Below are 18,480 nucleotides of genomic sequence, written 5' to 3' on the forward strand. Positions count from 1 at the left end.
GGCCCTCTTTCAACAACAGAATTTGAATTAAGATGACCATACTTCTTGTGTATACATCAGAACAACTCTTGTGCAGTCTGCATGCATATGATGCATATTAAGAACATCTTAAAGTAATATAGAATGTGACGAATCAATTCATACAAGTCTAGTTTTATTTTTGAAATTATTTTGGAATGTTTTTTTAATAGTTTTTTAATTTGACGAATAAAAAAGGGGGGAAACAGGGAAGGCGGGGGAACCCATCAGCTCACGGAACTCTATATTTTCTCAGAAAGACTGGAAGCAGAATCTAGACTGTAATCCTAACACCACTTACCCAGGAGCAAGCCCCATTTAATTCAATAGACTTACTTCTGAGTATATATGGTTAAGCTTGGAGTCTTAATATAACTTCTTCTGAATGTCTGAAATACCATGATAGGTTCTTGGATGCATAAAATTTCCACCAGATTTTCTTGCACATAGGCATATACATTTAAGTCCTTTCCCTGCACTTACCCTTGTCACTCTCTGTCGTTCGTTCCTAACTATGCAACAACATGATTCTGTAACAAAAAGAATAAATGGCATTTCAGTGTTAACTGAAAGTAGACTGTCAGATAGGAAAAAATGGTTGTGCTCTGCACCTTAAAGCTCATTTCAAGATGGGAGAGGGTTCCAAGGAGAGCTGTAGAAATGACAAGTAGTGAATCGAGGACTAGATGAAATAAAAAGGGGGAATGCTTCACCCTGAAGTGAGCAGCTGTGTAAAGTCTTAGAAACATCAAAATGAGTATCACTCCGTTCCTTACTGTGTCTACCTAAACAAACCTTAAGCTCTGTTGTGAGTAGGCTATACAGTCACAATCCGAGTAACTGCAAATAAGCCACGATGTGGTCTTTAGTTTGGATTCTGGGGGAAGCGCTTCACTAGTAAGAACATTGCGTGCCCAGCCGCAGAATCCCCCACCCGGCGCACCTGACTGCACAGGGGGTGGGGTAAATAAATGGACAAGACAATCACCTGGGATTTAAAATGGCCACAACTTTATTGATTTCAGATGTAGGAAGCCTTGGCATAGGCACTGGGCGTGTATCCCTCTCAGCCGCCTGCTGGGGAACTGAAGCATGACAGGGTGAATTCAGTGGTGGGTCCATTGCAAAAAGCAGGTTTACGCAGATGTCCCCCAAAAGCTGAAAGAAGCTCTATGGCCCGCTAGCCCTACGCAACTGGCACTTTGGACAGAGACTTCCCTCCAGACCCTTGTAACGGGGTACCCTGTTATCGCCACCGCAGAGAACAGGGGGTGGGTGAGTCACTTCACCCCACCCCACTTGGATGTAGGATTCCATCCAAGGCCTAAACCATCAGAGTTGTGAGTAGTGCTATGGGGAAAGCGAAACCTGCAGTGCAGGGGAAATTCCTTCCTGGCCCCAAATATGGCGACCATCAACAGACCACAGCAAAGCCTTCTTAGCTGAAAAGGAAATGGTTAAAGCAGTGAGGGAGGCACCGCATTGGGCTGCAACCGCCACTCACCGGAGAGAGACGGTAAGCGGCCATTGTTGGGAAGTGGATCAAAATAGAAAGGGAGGCATAATAAACAGGTGAAGGGGATCTATGACGTGGCCATTGAGTACTGGTTGTGTGAGCCTAACAGAAGGGTATATGTTGTCAGTTCAGCCAGGCTCTCTTTGAGGGCAGAAGGTCTCTGACCAACTTCCATTTTCATTCCCCAAGTAAATCCCCATTCACTGCCTCTGAGGTGTTTCCCTTTTGTACAAAGCAGGTGTCACCTCATTCCTTTCATTGATCATCCATGTCAGTCAACCAGCTGGCACTTAATTACAGATGGTTAGCCATCTGTGGGTCATACTTTCTTAATGCATCAATTGAATACACTGTCCAGTTTGAGGAGAAATTAATAGAATATACTCTGTGTCATGAAAGGCATAAGGGGAACACCCTTCCAAGCAGTTTTCGGATTGACAGTTTTTTGGATCCAGGGTCCAAATGAAACTACTTTTATTTTGTTTGTTTATATAAATATTTATAGGTTGCCTTTTAGGGCATAATGCTCACAAGGGGACATACATAAAATAATAAATCACTATGTAAACAATTTTAGAAACAATCCCCAACAATTTCAGGAAAGCAGCATAAGGCTGATATATAGGCAAGAAACGTTTTATAAAGACAGACGCATAAAAACAGTTTAAAAAAAATAACTTTAGAAGGTTAAAATTTTGAAATACGCTCATAATTAAAAAAAACTGTTCACATTTTCAGTACCCTAATACTCACTACATTGTTGTGTTTTTTATGATATTTCTAGACTTATTTTCAATAATTCAGTCTTCAAGGAAGCTAATATCAAATTTTTAAAATACAATTTGACAAATTAAAAATACACTTAAACCAAACATAACTAAAATATGTAAAAGAGAATATTAGGATTTATATATCTTTCACACACAAAAAACCCCACACACACTTAAATACTTTATTTAACAAAATATATATTCCACTTGATTGTAACAAAACCCCTAAGCAGTTTACAAGGAATATTAAAACTACCAATAAAAACAGTTAAAACACATAATTAAAATATTTTAAAGAAATTAAAGTCAGTGGTAAACTGGAAAGAGATTAAAACATGTCTATGTGCCTGGATAAGCTTGATTAAACAAAAATGTTTTAAGCAGAAATAAAAAAAGAATATAGCAAAGTTGCTTTCCTGGTGTCGATAGGCAGGGAGTTCCAATGTGTTACATGCTGCCACACTAACAGAACAATTTCTTACTAGTATGGAATAAGTAATGTGTGGCACCAGTAATAGGGCCAGTTCTGAAGAATGAAATGGTTGAGTGCACAAATATAGAGTAAGGTGATCCTTCAAGTCACATTAGCCAATCACATGGCAGTTTTTAATGGAGTTGGGGGGGGACCTTATTTTTGGGCTGTTCCCAAGAATGTGTTGGGCTGGGTGTCTCTCTTGCTGTCAGAATTAGGAACATTGCCATGACAACAAGGAACCACCTCTCAAAGGCTGCCACTGTGCTTTGCTATTTCTTCTTCATAGCTTGATAAGCATCTCAGTAACTATATGTGAAAACAAGGAGATAAACATGCTTCCTTTATGACATTCCAATCAGAATTAATAAAAATCAAGCCAACCACATTTTACAGAATCTATTAAATAAAAAATTGACTTAATTAAACTTGGACAGTGTGGATGAGTTAAGCCTTAGAGACTGGGTCATACTGATTCATATGTCTTTCTTCCAAAGATCTAGTTTCTTTCCTCCTCAAATATTACTGTTGACACAAAAACTTGAAATTTGGAGACTGACAACATTCACTTAGGAATCCCAAAGCATACAGTTGTCAAAAACCACCAGAGCTACTACAGTGGCTAACACTGATAGTCAAATGTGATCAGCACTACTCATTTGTGAGTCTTCAGAAAGTGTGGAAATAAAAGGTGGGTGCAGCAAGCTTCTGAAAGCACAACCTGCATTTACTGGCTCCTTTCTTTAGTCTTTCAGATGAGGCAAATTCCCCATAGTCATGCTCCAGGAATGACACTATGGCCATATTCACACCATATGTTTAAAGCACTTTGATTTCATTTTAAACAGTCATGGCTTCCCCCAAAGAATTCTGAGAACTGTGGTTTGTTAAGGGTGCTGACATTTGTTGTTGTTGTTCAGTCGTTCAGTCATGTCTGACTCTTCATGACCTCATGGACCAGAGCACACCAGGCACGCCTGTCTTTCACTGCCTCCCGCAGTTTGGTCAGACTCATGTTGGTAGCCTCGAGAACACCGTCCAACCATCTTGTCTTCTGTCGTCCCCTTCTCCTTGTGCCCTCAATCTTTCCCAGCATCAGGGTCTTTTCCAGGGAGTCTTCTCCTCTCATGAGGTGGCCAAAGTATTGGAGCCTCAGCTTCAGGATCAGTCCTTCCAGTGAGCATTCAGGGCTGATTTCCTTCAGAATGGATAGGTTTGGTCTTCTTGCAGTCTACAGGACTCTCAAGAGTCTCCTCCAGCACCATAATTCAAAAGCATCAATTCTTTGGCGATCTCCCTTCTTTATGGTCCAGCTCTCACTTCCATACATCACTACTGGGAAAACCATGGCTTTAACTATATGGACCTTTGTCGGCAAGGTGAAATTTGTTAGGAGACCCCTATTGCTTTCACAGAGCTACAATTCCCTGTGAAGAGGGATTGATTGTTAAACCACGCTGGGAACTGTAACTGGGAGAATGGGTGTCTCCTGACAGTTCTCAGGACCCTTAACAAATTACAATTCCCAGAATTCTTTTGGGAAGCCCATGACTGTTTAAAGTGGTATCATAGTGCTTTAAATGTATTGTGTGGCTGTGGCCTATGTAATGAGACCTATTCATGCATTTCTTGAATGTATGCTGCAAATAAAATGTGTAGTGGGAGCCGGTGGGTGGGTGCTATGTATTTTAAATGTTAAGCAGTCTAGGAAAAACTACTATATAGTTTTGACAGTTGTTTCTTTGCTTGCTTGCTATGCATTTCGGTACCTCTCAAGAGATGTCCAAATTTTGCATATTTCCTGAGATCAAAGAGCAGGCGTGACATTTTGAAACAGGATAACAGACTAAACCTTTCAAAACTGTGCTAATTTTAACCAAATTTTGCATGATGATTCATGACACCAAGGAACAATTTTTGGTCTATGTTTAGATTTTCATCACAAATTTCAAAACTGCACTGATTGTTTTGGTTGCTCAAAATTCCCAAGCAGTGCAACTACAATGCACCTAGTTTCAAACAAACAAACAAACAATTGGCTACTTGTGCATTTTGGCAGATTGTACTTAACCTCTCAATGTCCACTACCAGGCTGTGCACCTGACTGACAACTTTTACACCTAGCCCCACCCACCTGTGTAAAGAAATGTCCCTATCATGAAATGTTAGAGGGTATGTGACCACTACAGAGTAACCAAGGAAGTACAGCCTAGTCTCTGTCAGGAAAGCAGTCATTCTCTCCATCTTCTTTGCTGTATCCTTCACATCACAATTAAGGTCACTTTCTTCTTGACCATAAAACGGACACTTCTCTGTTGCAATTAGTTAATGGGCACTTTTCTTTCTGCTGCTGTTCCCTCATTCCACTTCTTTATCCTTGACCCTTGTGTATCTCTGAAGTGCTGCAATTAGATTAGGCAGAGCCACGTGACTCCGAGCTAAACAAAAGTCTGCAGTGTAGTTTTGACATTTGATTCAAGAACGATGCATACGTTAATTTTATTTCTCATGTAAAAAAGAAATCTGGGGTCTAATGAGATTGGATGGCCTTGTGTATGAAAGAAATATGCAACCAGAAAAAATACTGTGTATGAAAAACACACCACTATATTATCCTATCCAAAAGTCACATGTGTAAGTTGAACAAAGAGGAAATCTCATTACACTTCACTAATGACTGGTAGTGTCGTTAGTGGTTAAGCACTTGACTCATCAGTTGGGAGGGCCTTCAGCTTTAGTTTGTTCTGTAGTGCTTCCACAGCCTTGCTTTCCAGAGTGGCTATAGCACAACAAAGAAAGGCAAAAATAGACTGGAACATTTGTGGTTTAAAAGTTTATAGGATTTCAGTGGGAAGTTACAAGATATGCACTGATTGGAAACTAAGTAATGTGACCACCCCAAAAGTTCATGCAGTGCATACTTGCTTGCACAGGAGGCAGTGATGAGCATCAACTTCAATGGCTTTAAAAGAGAATTAGACAAATTCATGGAGGACATGGCTATCTATGGCTAGTAGCCATGATGGAGATGCTCTGTCTTTATGGTCAGACACAGAAATGCTTCTGAATACCAGCTGCTGGAAGCCACAAGAAGGGAAAATGCTCTTGTGTTTCAGTCCTGCTTTGCATCTGGTTGGTCCAGGATGCTGGACTAGATGGGCCATCGGCCTGATCCAGCAGGTTTCCCTTACATTCTTTTGTTCTTAAATTTGCTGGTGCAAACAGCATAATCATCCCAATAGCATAATGAGCACAAATACAGTAATCATGAATGTGCAATAAAAAAGACATCTGGAGCGGTCCCAATCATGGATGTAGCCAGGGGGCAGGGGGCAGGTGCCCCCCCAATCAAGTAAATAAATGAAAATACTTAACTAACTGACCAATTGCATCACAGATAACTCAGTTCTTTTCCCCACAACATAATGCCTGCTCCCCCTAGAATAAATCCTTGCTATGCCCATGGTCCCAACCTATTTTTGTAATAAAGCCACACTTTCTGTCCTTGCTGTTTCATGACTAAGGAGTGACTGTAGCTCAGTGAGAAAGAGTGCATCCTTTTAGTGCAGAAGGTCCAACTTTCAGTTCTTAGCATCTTCACTTCTTTTTTTAAGTATCTGGTAGCAAATGATGAAAAGACTTCTGCCGGAGACCCTGGAGAGCTGCTGCCTGTCAGAGTGGATCACAACAGGTGAATTACTGGTACAAGGCAGCTTCCTGTGATTAATGTGTGGAATGAAACATAAATTTGCTTAAGAGAACTATAATCCAGTGTACAGAATTGTATGTGATGGAACTGATGACAGACGTCAGTGAGTGTGGTGTTCCATGATGGATGGACTAATGGCACAGATTCTCCATGTGGTGCATGCTATGTTTGCAATTTTCTGCTACCTTTGGTGTGACATGGCATGTCTGAGGTGATTACCTGAAAGAAGAATGGTTGGCAGCTGGCTCTCATGGATGATACCCAAGAGAGATAAGATATTATTTACATCCTGTGCACAGTATATCCTTGTCATCTGTCATGGAAGTGCTAGACCATAGAATGGATCATGCCCTGGGAAGCTTAACTCCCATGTGAATGCTTTGTTTTCTTCCAAAGCTTTTTCAGGAATCTGAGAAGAGAAAGAGGTTATTGTTCAGGGTGGAAGGAAGACAGAATAGGATAGTGATGACAATAGGTTTTTTAAAGGAAAACATTCCCTTTTCAGATGGTACAGATAAAAGGAAAATGGAAAGATGAGTTTTTCTGCTAAATCAGGAGTGGTAAGCTCCCACACTGGACGTGAACTAGAGCCAGATTTCATCTGGCCTTCTGGGGACCCGCCCAACCACCAGCTGTTCAGTGGGACATGTGCAGTTGCAGATCCTTCCTCTGCAAGAAAAGCTGTGCTAGGTGATAAAAGACAAGGGTGTTTGGAAATATTCCAGTGAATTTGTGTTCCTTGCAAATATATAAAAAGTAGTCCATGCATTTTGCAATTGCATGCTGTGGCGTTTGCCTTTCTAGGGAATACATATAGGAGAAGGAGTAAGTAAGGGGTTAAGTGGCTGGCCCTAGGCTGTCCAATAAACAGAGGGGGGAGGAGCTAGGGGCAGCTGAGGGAGTGAGTTAGAGTTAGAGAGCGGGGAGTTAAGGGAGTTGTTGAAGGGCAGTTGATCGAGGGAGTTGGTTGGTGGGTGGTTGTTGATTGTGAGGGTTGGTGGTGAGGTATAGTGGTGAGCGTAGGCAGGGTTGTAACCATTATCTTAAGTTGTTGAAGTTTTTAAATAAACACTTATTATTTTGTTTAAAATTGCACCCTGACTGTGAAAGTTATTACCAGGGAGGGGATCCTGGTTGGTGGCAGCGAAGTGCGTGGTGGCACAGGGATCAATAGTCCGTCAAACGACCGGGGACCCTGTGTGATCGCCACAAAACTGGCGGCAGCGGCGGGATAAGATCAATACGCCGGCAGGAGACATCAATAAGCCCGTGGAGGGATATTGAAATCGTTGTGCCTGTTCACCACAAAATTGGCAGAAGCAGCTGGGGGTTAAACAATACACCTGGAAGGGGAAGGGTAAATCTGTGAAGTGATAACCTAGCCCAGGGGTGTAGTTGTGGTTACCCAAGGACGCTGTAAGGCAAAGATTAAAATGGACAGTTACAAATTTTCTTGCAGTTAACTAAAGGTTTAATATTGCATGATCTATTGTATATAATGTGGAAAAAACAATTATTAAGCCAGTATAAGATGAGGAGTTAGGGTTAGTAAACATAGAAAATGTTTGTTTGAATTAAGGTGTCACGCAGTTTGATCAGGAGTATAACTCTGTGCAGTTATCCCTCCTGAATCAAACTTATTTAAGGGGGGAGGTATGTGGCGTTTGCCTTTCTAGGGAATACATATAGGAGAAGGAGTAAGTAAGGGGTTAAGTGGCTGGCCCTAGGCTGTCCAATAAACAGAGGGGGGAGGAGCTAGGGGCAGCTGAGGGAGTGAGTTAGAGTTAGAGAGCGGGGAGTTAAGGGAGTTGTTGAAGGGCAGTTGATCGAGGGAGTTGGTTGGTGGGTGGTTGTTGATTGTGAGGGTTGGTGGTGAGGTATAGTGGTGAGCGTAGGCAGGGTTGTAACCATTATCTTAAGTTGTTGAAGTTTTTAAATAAACACTTATTATTTTGTTTAAAATTGCACCCTGACTGTGAAAGTTATTACCAGGGAGGGGATCCTGGTTGGTGGCAGCGAAGTGCGTGGTGGCACAGGGATCAATAGTCCGTCAAACGACCGGGGACCCTGTGTGATCGCCACACATGCATGCAATTTTGGGTATGCAATTGCCTTTTGAAATTTGAGACTTTTAAATAGCTATAAGGCAGGTCTGCAGTTCAACTGTGCGTTGACCTTATTTTCTCTCTTCTGCTGGGATTATTTATTGTTGTTATTATTATTTCAATATATACTACCCTTCATCAAAAGATCTCAGGGCAGTGTACAAATTAGAAACACATTACTAAACATCAGTGGTGAAAACTAAATAAAAACATAGTAAAAGATATACTGACAGACAGCCAAATCGTAAAATAATCGTAATAATAACAGTCCTCCCCCCCCCCCCACTTTCACAGGCCATAGATTATTTATTAGCCATAGGCCTGGGTAAAGAGGAATGTTTTTGCCTGGTGTCTAAATACCTGTAAAGATACTGCCAGGCGAGCCTTACTGAGGAGAGCATTCCACAAAATATCCTATTACCAATAAGAAAGAAAATAAAAAGGCCTACATTTAGTTCCCACACAATTAAAATTATAGTATTTCCCAGGTTAAAGGGCTCCACTATTCAGTAGGTTTTAGCCCCACCACTGCTGTCTTTTAGAAATTAAGTTTGTCTCTCAACCAGTCAATAATTGTATTAAATTCTGTGGTAAGAACACTGAAACACTGAAGTATATCAGTTTGTTCTAACGCCTGTTGAAGATATTGGAATTATTGTCACACTGAGTTCAATAAGCTTTGAAACAGGAAGATGTGACAAACTAAAATAAATCTTAGTAAATTCACAACATGGAAAATGACCTTGAAACAGGCTGCTTTTTTGCTTATACTGTACTTGTACAGTAGTTGTGCTGTAACAAAGCTCCAGGGAAATTTACATACCCATCTGGATAAAAAATATAATTCATTTACACCTCGCCACGTGGGTGAAACATGCAAATTAAAAACCCTTTTTTCTTGTGACAAATAGTGGTCGTCTTTCTATTTTTGCCTGTAGTGTGAATTATTGTTTCCCGTTCTTTGCTCTAATTGTTTGGGGGAAAACATACAATTTACACTTCAAAGAGTTGCTGTAAATGAGTTCGGCATTGTGCAATTGTGTGAAAGTTTTAATATTATATTGCTGAAACTCTGAAGACCTTCTGCTCATTAAAGTGAAAGATTTTGCCTAGTTTTAATTTGGAAACTGGCAAGTTTGTATTTGCTTGGTCCAGTAGAATGTGTCAAGTTTGACTGGAGAACTTCCCCGCCAATCTGATCAACCCCAGTGTACACAACTGGAGCATTGCAATATTTGAGTGGGAAGATTGCCAATAGGTATCTTTAAAATTGCAGCTGTTATAGCCATAAGACACTGTACCGCCTTGTCACTTACTGTTTTGTTCCTTAGCTACCTTCCTGGTATCTGCAGGCAGTCTTTACCACAACAGGAATAGGCTATATAGCAGTGTCTTAGCTTTGAGGTGCTTGAGGATATGAATCAGGCTTGCCACAGGGACATTTTGTATAAGCAAATGTAGCCTTCTTATCAGGTGGTGTGAATGAAAAGAACCTGAAGCTGCCAAGAACAGTTGTAGACCCATGATTGCACCGATAAGTGGGGGGTGGTCCTATTTACAGCAGGTGCTCTTCCCATAGATCCCAGTCTGCTATGCATTGCAGTGAGCTTGGATAGCTCAATTGGATAGAGTGTGGTGCTGATAATTCAAGACGCAAAGGAGAAATGTACTAAGAGGAAGGCAGGTTTGCCAAATCCACACCATGATCAACTCCTGCCTGTGGACGTGTGGTTCGATAATTGGCCTCTACAGCCACTTACAGACTCATTGTTAAAACCGTGTTTATGGAAGACAATCTTACTCGGCTACCAGTGATAGCCAAAGAAGAAGGAGGTGCTGATAATGCCAAGGTTGCAGGTTCAATCCCTGTATGGGACAGCTACATATTCCTGCATTGCTGTGAGTTGGACTAGAATAGATGATCCTCAGGGTCTCTTCCAACTCTACAATTCTATGAAACTAGTATCTGGATTGGCCACCTATTAGCTTCCCACACCCAATTACATTGGTTTTTAAAAGCAGATATAGTTTCCCATCATATTTTCCCTGCTGCTTGTTGCATTTTTCTGATTTTAACATCTGCCTGTATTGTATGTTCTTTATATTTATTTTATGTTGAAATTTTAAGTATTTATTGGTTAATCGTATATGGAATTGATATCCACAATGCAGAGTGGCATAGAAATCTTTTAAACAAACACAAGCAAACATTTTATATGCACCCTGTGGGAGTATGAACACCCTATCACCCTCATACAATCTCTATAATTTTCACATTTTGCCAGATCAGCTTCTGAAGAAAAGGACTGTGATGCTTTGAATCAACAAGAAAGGACCAAAGAAGAAAATACACATCTTTAATTAAAAGCAGTTCAAGTGCTAATGTTTCCTGCAAAAATAAATAAATAAATCACACTGCAGCGGAATTGATTGTTTGTTTTCCAATATTTAAATCTTTGTCAGAGCTCAAAGGCAGGGGTGCTACTTGCAGTTAAACCTTGTGATAAACTACCCTTGGCAACACAGTGTTGATTCATTATGTTAACAGCTAAGCATTTCTTATAATTTATGGTTACAATGCATTAACTGAAGTTTATAGTGCTATGTACAGAACAACAGTAGTAATTGTTCAATTCCACTTTCAGTAGTTTCATGGAAAAGTTGCAGGAGCTAAATAAACTTCTTCATGGGTGAACCTTCCAGTCTCGCAGCTGGATTGTCCCCATTCCCCACCTTGCTGCAGCCATTTCGGCCCTTTCTTGTCACCATTCCAGAGAGTTCTCCAAGCACCTTTTGGGGGAGGGCAGAGAGCTAGATTGGAGGGAAGAGCCAAGAAAACCCCACTGTGCAAGCAGATTATGCTCAGGTATCTCTGGATGTAACCATTTGCCTTTTCCACTTAAATGAAAGGAGATAGCAGAACCCTTCCCATAACCTTGAGGAAGAGACCACCCTGTCTTATTCTGCAACCCTACTCAAAATTAAGTCCATAGGATTGCCATCTACCATTTACCTGAGGGTCAGCCCATTGGACTTGCTGGAACTTATTTCTGTGAAGAATTGCACTGCTTGATTCTTGTTCAACTTGGGTAGAGAATATGTGACATCCTTAGTGGTTGCCCAAGTTGTGTGAAATGATCTGCTGCTTATGTCTTCTTTGGAACGTATGTAAGTGTCAATGTGTCATTAAATATATGATTTAATATCTTATGTAAAACTGCAGTTAGCACAGCTAGAGACACTGATCAAGACCTGGACTACTGCAGGTGTCAAGGGAGAATTTAACCAATGTTGCCAATGAGATCTTCATTCCTGATGCAAATAGCAGCTGGGGGGAGAATAATTTTCATCAAGACCATGAGGGGAGAGACCTTCAGCAAGACTGTGGTGGGGTAAAGGGTTAAATTCCCCTTCTCTACACACAGCTGCCTTAATGCTGATCTGCTCCCTACCCCAGCTTCTATCTGCATTTTTAAAAATGCATGCGCTGCAACATTAAATCATGTGTTTGAGAGCCAGTGTAGTGAATAGAACATTGGACTAGGACCTGGCAGACTAGAATTCAAATCCCCACTCAGGCATGACTCACTGGGGGACCTTCAGTCTTTCAGCCTAACCTACTTCACAGGGTTGTTGTGAGGTTAAAATGGTAAGGGGGAAATCATGCATGCCACCTTGAATTCCTTGGAGGAAAATTGGGGTATAGAAATAATAAACAAACAAACAAACAATGCCACATGGCCCTTGTCTTATATTTTTAAGAAACTAATAGACAGAAAATGATTAAATATGATTTAGATTTCCGGCTAGCTTAGCATGCTCCTATATTTTTTTAAAAAAATAACAGTGCTCCACCTGTCATAGGAATTTAGGCGTAACCCCTTATAATCTCAAGCAGCTGGGTTTCTTTGTTCTTCAATTGAGACCTATGCTTCTGGTTTTCTCTCTTCTTCTGTTCTTTGATATAAACATTCTTTTGATTTTTCTATTAAAAAAAAAAAGATTTTTACCTGGCCTAGAAAGACTAAAGAAACTAACCAAATCAGATGTAATTTACAATTTATTTGATATTGCCTATTTAATTCAGTCATGTTTATTAAAAAGGACTCCTTATGAATTCTTAATGGAACTGTCTGTAATCACTTGCCCTGGCAATTTTAACACTTGAGTGCAAGGGGAAATGATTATAATGATTAGACTCCTGGCTTTTGTTTGATATTTCGTAAATCTTTCACTTTTTATAAGGCACCAACTTTTAATAACCAAATTTAATAACAATTCACTTCAAAGAGTAGAAGTAAAAAACCCAAGGTGTTTTTTTTGTTTTTTAAAAAGAAACTTCAATGCACCATGAGCAAGTGATTAAAATTACTGTTTTACCTTGAGAAATCTGAAAGATAAACATGGGTGGCTGCTGTATTGATTGGTTTTCTATTAAGGCTTATTTTAACTGTAGTTAATTGCTAGTCAGGGAACTCTTATACATGTCTACCCAGAAGTAAGCCTCATTAAGTCCTATAGGACTTATTCCCAAGCAGGTGAGTGCAGGATTGCATCCACTTGCCCACCACTGGAAAGGACATACCTTACTGCAGCACACTTGGATTTTCCATTCTTTGGGAGGTTTCATTGAATAATATAGCCAGGCAACAGGACTGGTCTCAATCACTGTTAGCTCTACCATGAAAATATATGAACTGGCCACTCCAGGCTACAGATTTTGAACAGAATAGAAGACAAAAGTGTGGAAGGACATGGGACTATGCACACCACCCTCAACATAAGCATCTCTGACCTCTTCAACTCTACTCCTGAAGGGTTAGTTTGAAAGGGGATTTTTGTGTGTGCATTCAACAGAACGCCCTTCAAATCTTCTAGAATCAGGAATTTTGATTTTTCAGGGTTTCCAGTAATAGGGAGCTCTCTAACTAAATGTTCAAAGAATCACTTTTCATACCTTCCACCTCTGTATAAAATCAGGGTAGAGCTGGTTTGGGTAAGGAAGCCGGGTACAGGCAGCCCCTTGGCTTCTCCACAGTCCCAAGTATACATGAACAGGACTAAATAGATATCCCAGTGATACACGATCAGTACAAGCCCCAGGAAATGACAAGGTGAAATAATGTGAACTTAAGAAAGCCAAGAAATAGGGCAGGTGCTGCAAGAGCTGTTACAGGTCAAAGAACTGAAACATCATTGGACCCTTGTGAATATCTGTGATAACACAAAGATCTCCAATTTGCTCAGTTCTTTCCTGCCACTCACCAGTGAATGTCTACATAGGGATGAAGAGAAATTCAATTCAGTTCACATTTAAAGTCAAACCCGCCTAATCTGCACTTTCCAAAATAATACACAGATTGAAACAACCACCCTTCGAAATTGATACTCTGCTGATTTTTGCAATACAGTTCTCCATCCAAGTAGTTAGCACAAAAATGCAAAAACCAGGGTAAACTATGCATAAAATTCATATATTTTTGAAAATAGCATTAGAAATTAGTGGAAGTTGCTTTGCATTAAAATGGGTATTTGGGGCCATATTGCATACAGACATGCATATTATGAGAAATTACCGGGTGCTGATGAATTTTCATGAGGACATTTTAAAAAACACAAACTAATGCAGAAATGTGAAGAACTGAACTTGTGACTAGGAAAGTTAAAAACTGAGGGAAACTGAAATTGATAGATTTGCCCATCCCTGTATTTACCTAAAAGTATGTTCCATTGAATTCAGTAAGATTTACTCTTCGGTGAATACGTTTAGGATTGCAGCCTTAATATTATGCCATTTTTATTCCAAGTTGAAAATGTGTTTGGAAAAGTAGGTCTTTGTGCCATTAAAAAAAACACTAAAAGATTCCATCAGTAATCTTAAGGACAATCTCCAGAGTGATTATTCGGTTAAAGCATATTGCAAAAATTAATGAAGAGCTGTAGAACAGACACATAGCAGACATTGGAAATATAAACTTGGCAATTATGCAAGCATATAAATTAGCAGAAAAGTATAGAACAAACACCAATTAAGTCATAACAATTACAGAGGGAATAGCAGAATGAACACTAGGTGAAATGCTAAAGAAATGCTAAAACATTTACATTCTGAACATTTCATGAATTTATACTGATGTGCATAGCTACAGGGCTCAATGTTTATTTATGCCAAATTAGAAAAACTAGAAGGATGGTTTGGCCATAAAGAAATTCAATGTGGAAGTACTTTTTTAGTTTTATTGCATTTCTATCCCATTTTCCTCCATGCAGCTCAAGGTGGTGTACATGGTTCTCCCCATTTTATCCCCTCAAGAACTCAGCCTAACCTACAACAGGTAGGTTAGGCTGAGAGACTGTGACTGGCTCCTGGTCACCCAGAGAGCTTCATGGCTGAGGGGGTAATTGAACCCTGGTCTCCCAGTTCCTTGTCTTACACTTTAACCACTATCAAAGCACACTAATGCTGCAACTCTATACTCACTTACCTGGGAGTAAGTCCCATTAAGCTAAGATTCAGCGGAACTTACTTCTGAGTAGACAGGGATAGGTGTGTGCTGTTATTTGATAGCACACTGTATTGATTTCACAGTTGTTTCTGAGGAAACGTGCACAGCCTGTATCACTAGATCTAGGCTATAAATATATTATACAGTTTGTCTGTAGAAACATTGGATTGAACAAAAGGAGAGTATGGTTACAGATGGAAGTCTGTTGCACCTTATTTGCATACCACTTATTTATACTGTCCTTCACACAAATCAGCTTTTTACTAAGGCCACATGTAGTGTGCAACACAACTGTTTAAGCTAGGGGTCAGAAACCTCTAGCCTGTGGACCAAACTTGGCTTGCCTGGCATTCCCATTTGTACTGCAAGGCCATTTTGGGGGGAAGCCACACCCACCTGCCATACACCTGGCATAATACATGACATCAGGTGTGCTATGGGGCTTCAGAGGAACATTTTAGAGCTTCAAGTGAGCATTCAACTGTTCCTTTGTTGGAGCAAGGCTGATGGGTGGTAGCAGTTTAAGGAGCAGCATGAGTCTGCCAGGAAAAGGGCTTTCAATCAGCCCTTCGTTGCTCTTTAAGTCTTTAAGCCAGGTGCGAGCAGACTACAGGGCTGTCAAATCTACTCTGATTTTTACTTGAACTCCAAGGTACATTGACTGGTGCCAGATACAAAATGGTGGCTCAGATGATGAAGCTGATTACCTACTGTATCCTACACAGGCATGACTTGTATATTCCAACACAAATCGACATCTGAGTTATTGCAGAACAGAGAATATAATAGCCTAAGTTAGGGGGGAAGAGACTTTTTGTTGGTCAAAAACTCTTGCCCAACTTTTGCATATTATCCAGTGTTCTACCAGTAGAGTTTGAGGGACCTTCTACCTCCCCACTGACAAATAAACATTCCTTGTTTAAATTACAGTGGTACCTCTGGTTACGTACTTAATTTGTTCTGGAGGTCCGTTCTTAACCTGAAACTGTTCTTAACCTGAAGCACCACTTTAGCTAATGGGACCTCCCACTGCTGCTGTGCCGCCAGAGCACAATTTCTGTTCTTATCCTGAAGCAAAGTTCTTAACCTGAAGCATTATTTCTGGGTTAGCGAAGTATGTAACCTGAAGCATATGTAACCCAAGGTACCGGTGATAATTTTGTGAAGACAGTTATATTTCAGTACACAGGGTACACACAAGCCAAGGACAAACCCTTTATATAATGTCTTTAGTATATATTACGCATGTTTCTTTTATATATGTATAGAAGCTATTGTTGTCTTCCTGCTGTGGGAAATCCATGAATTATAGCACTAAGAGCCAACATTGTGAGGTTAAAAAATTGACATGCAAACCTGAATATGTGGGTTAATGAAATGTCTAATGAAAAAAGTCATATTAATTAGTGGATTCACAGAATTCTTCACAGCTATATTTTAGAAATACCAAAGTGTAATGCATTAGCACGGTGGGTGGAGGTTGTGCCTTCATCTAGAGAGAATCACTCCAAGTGTCTTTGTCTTCAATCTCCTGTCCTTTTCTGTCATAATTTGTATGCTGAAAAGCACTGCATGTTTTTGAAAATCTTTTGTGAAACAGAAATTGCAAGTAATGTTTATGGCCTTAGATATAATTAGAAGGGCTACGGATAGAGCTTTGTTTTTACTTTTATTTAAAAGATGGATTGAGTTTTCAAAGTTTCATTAGCATTGTAGTCTATGCTGGTAAGTGATTATGGATTTTTCCCCTTCATTGGTTTCGGATTGGTATTTGGTGTCAACATAATCTCTCTGTGAATCTCCAGAAGCCAGACTTGTTGACTGCACCCTGCAACTTGAATATCAGCATGAGTGTATGTATGTAATCTCTTATGACAACACTTATCAACACTAAACTATTACTGTACCAGTCTTCTTTTAGGAGACGGGCTAATTATTTGAACATTCACAATCTCTACACACATTGGAAGCATCCTCTTGTTATCCAGCCTGGGTATCAGAACATGTGTAGGGTCAGCTCCAGATACCAGATTTTGGGGGACCTAATCCTTTAAAACCAGTCCTTTTGCCTGTTGCTGGATATGGGATTACCAGAATAGCACATGATACACAGTGTGCAAGAACCATTGCTATTTATTAGTTTGCAAGTTGTTTAAAATATTCCCATCAACCTCAGTAATATGCTGCAAATGTAACAAGGCTGAAGGGAATTTTGCTCATATATTGTGAAATTGTACTTGAATTAAACAATATGTGTGGGGCTGTGTCAGATTATTAGAGAAATTACAGGAACCAGTTTACCAATGAATCCTGTCACAATGCTTTCAGGTTATATTTAAAAGCCAGACAACGAATCAGACTGTTTTGGTAATGCAAATATTGAAAGTTGCTTGGATCTTGGTCATAAAAAAAAACCTGAAGAACAAATATGGTTCCATCAAATGATCCATGGCTGAGGCAAAGTTAGGATATCATGGTGATGAATAATTTTTTTTACATACAATTATGAGAAGGAAGAATTCAGCATTGGTCAACCCCAGCTGTCAGCTGACAGCATATCAACTAGCAGGCAGGCTGATTGATCAATGGATATATGCCCAATGTTTATGTAAAACCTATTCTGTAATCAAAAAAGTTGTTGCTGAATTAAATTCAACACTGGACTCTTTGTCTTTGAAACTTGTTTCCTTACCCATGGCTTCACAGTGCCTGGGTCCTCAAGAGGATAACAAAATGCATGATCAAAACTTGTTTAAAGAAACCTACAATTTTGACTCAGAACTCATCCTCCCTTTAACAAGTGTCTCCTAGTCTTGCCTATACCAAGGAAATTGGCTATTATTTTCTGTAGTCTAAGGATTGGTGTCTGCTGTTAAAATGGAACATAAAGTTCACCTCAGTTCCCTAAGTGTAAAGAATATACTGTGGAGATAAATCGGGCTCTTATATCCCTATAAAAATTACAATATAGAAGAACATGGGCTTTCAGCTGAGCCACTTTTGCAAGGACAAACTCTCAAATGTCAAGGTAAATCGACCTTCTTTGATTGCCAATGGCAAAGCACTAAATGTAGCCATTGTAAATGGACACAACCTCCAGCATGGACATGCTCTTGAGAATCCAGCCATTTAAGAGTGACTTATGCTTAAAAATCAGGGTATGGTAAGGACATGGAACTCCCTGCTGGTGGGAATAGGGCAGTTTCTATTTCCTGCACTGCTATATATGCACCTTTGATGGATCATGATCTTTCCTAAGCCACAGCAATGTTTTCCTTTTCCTTAAGGATGTTCAGCTAGCACAGAGGTAGTTTCTGAACATTCTGTGCTGACAGATGGGTGTTAACTGTCTCCTTACTGGTTAAACCTTATACATATGCTGCT

This window comes from Lacerta agilis, chromosome 4 (genome assembly GCF_009819535.1).
Source record: "Lacerta agilis isolate rLacAgi1 chromosome 4, rLacAgi1.pri, whole genome shotgun sequence".
Lineage (NCBI taxonomy): Eukaryota > Metazoa > Chordata > Lepidosauria > Squamata > Lacertidae > Lacerta > Lacerta agilis.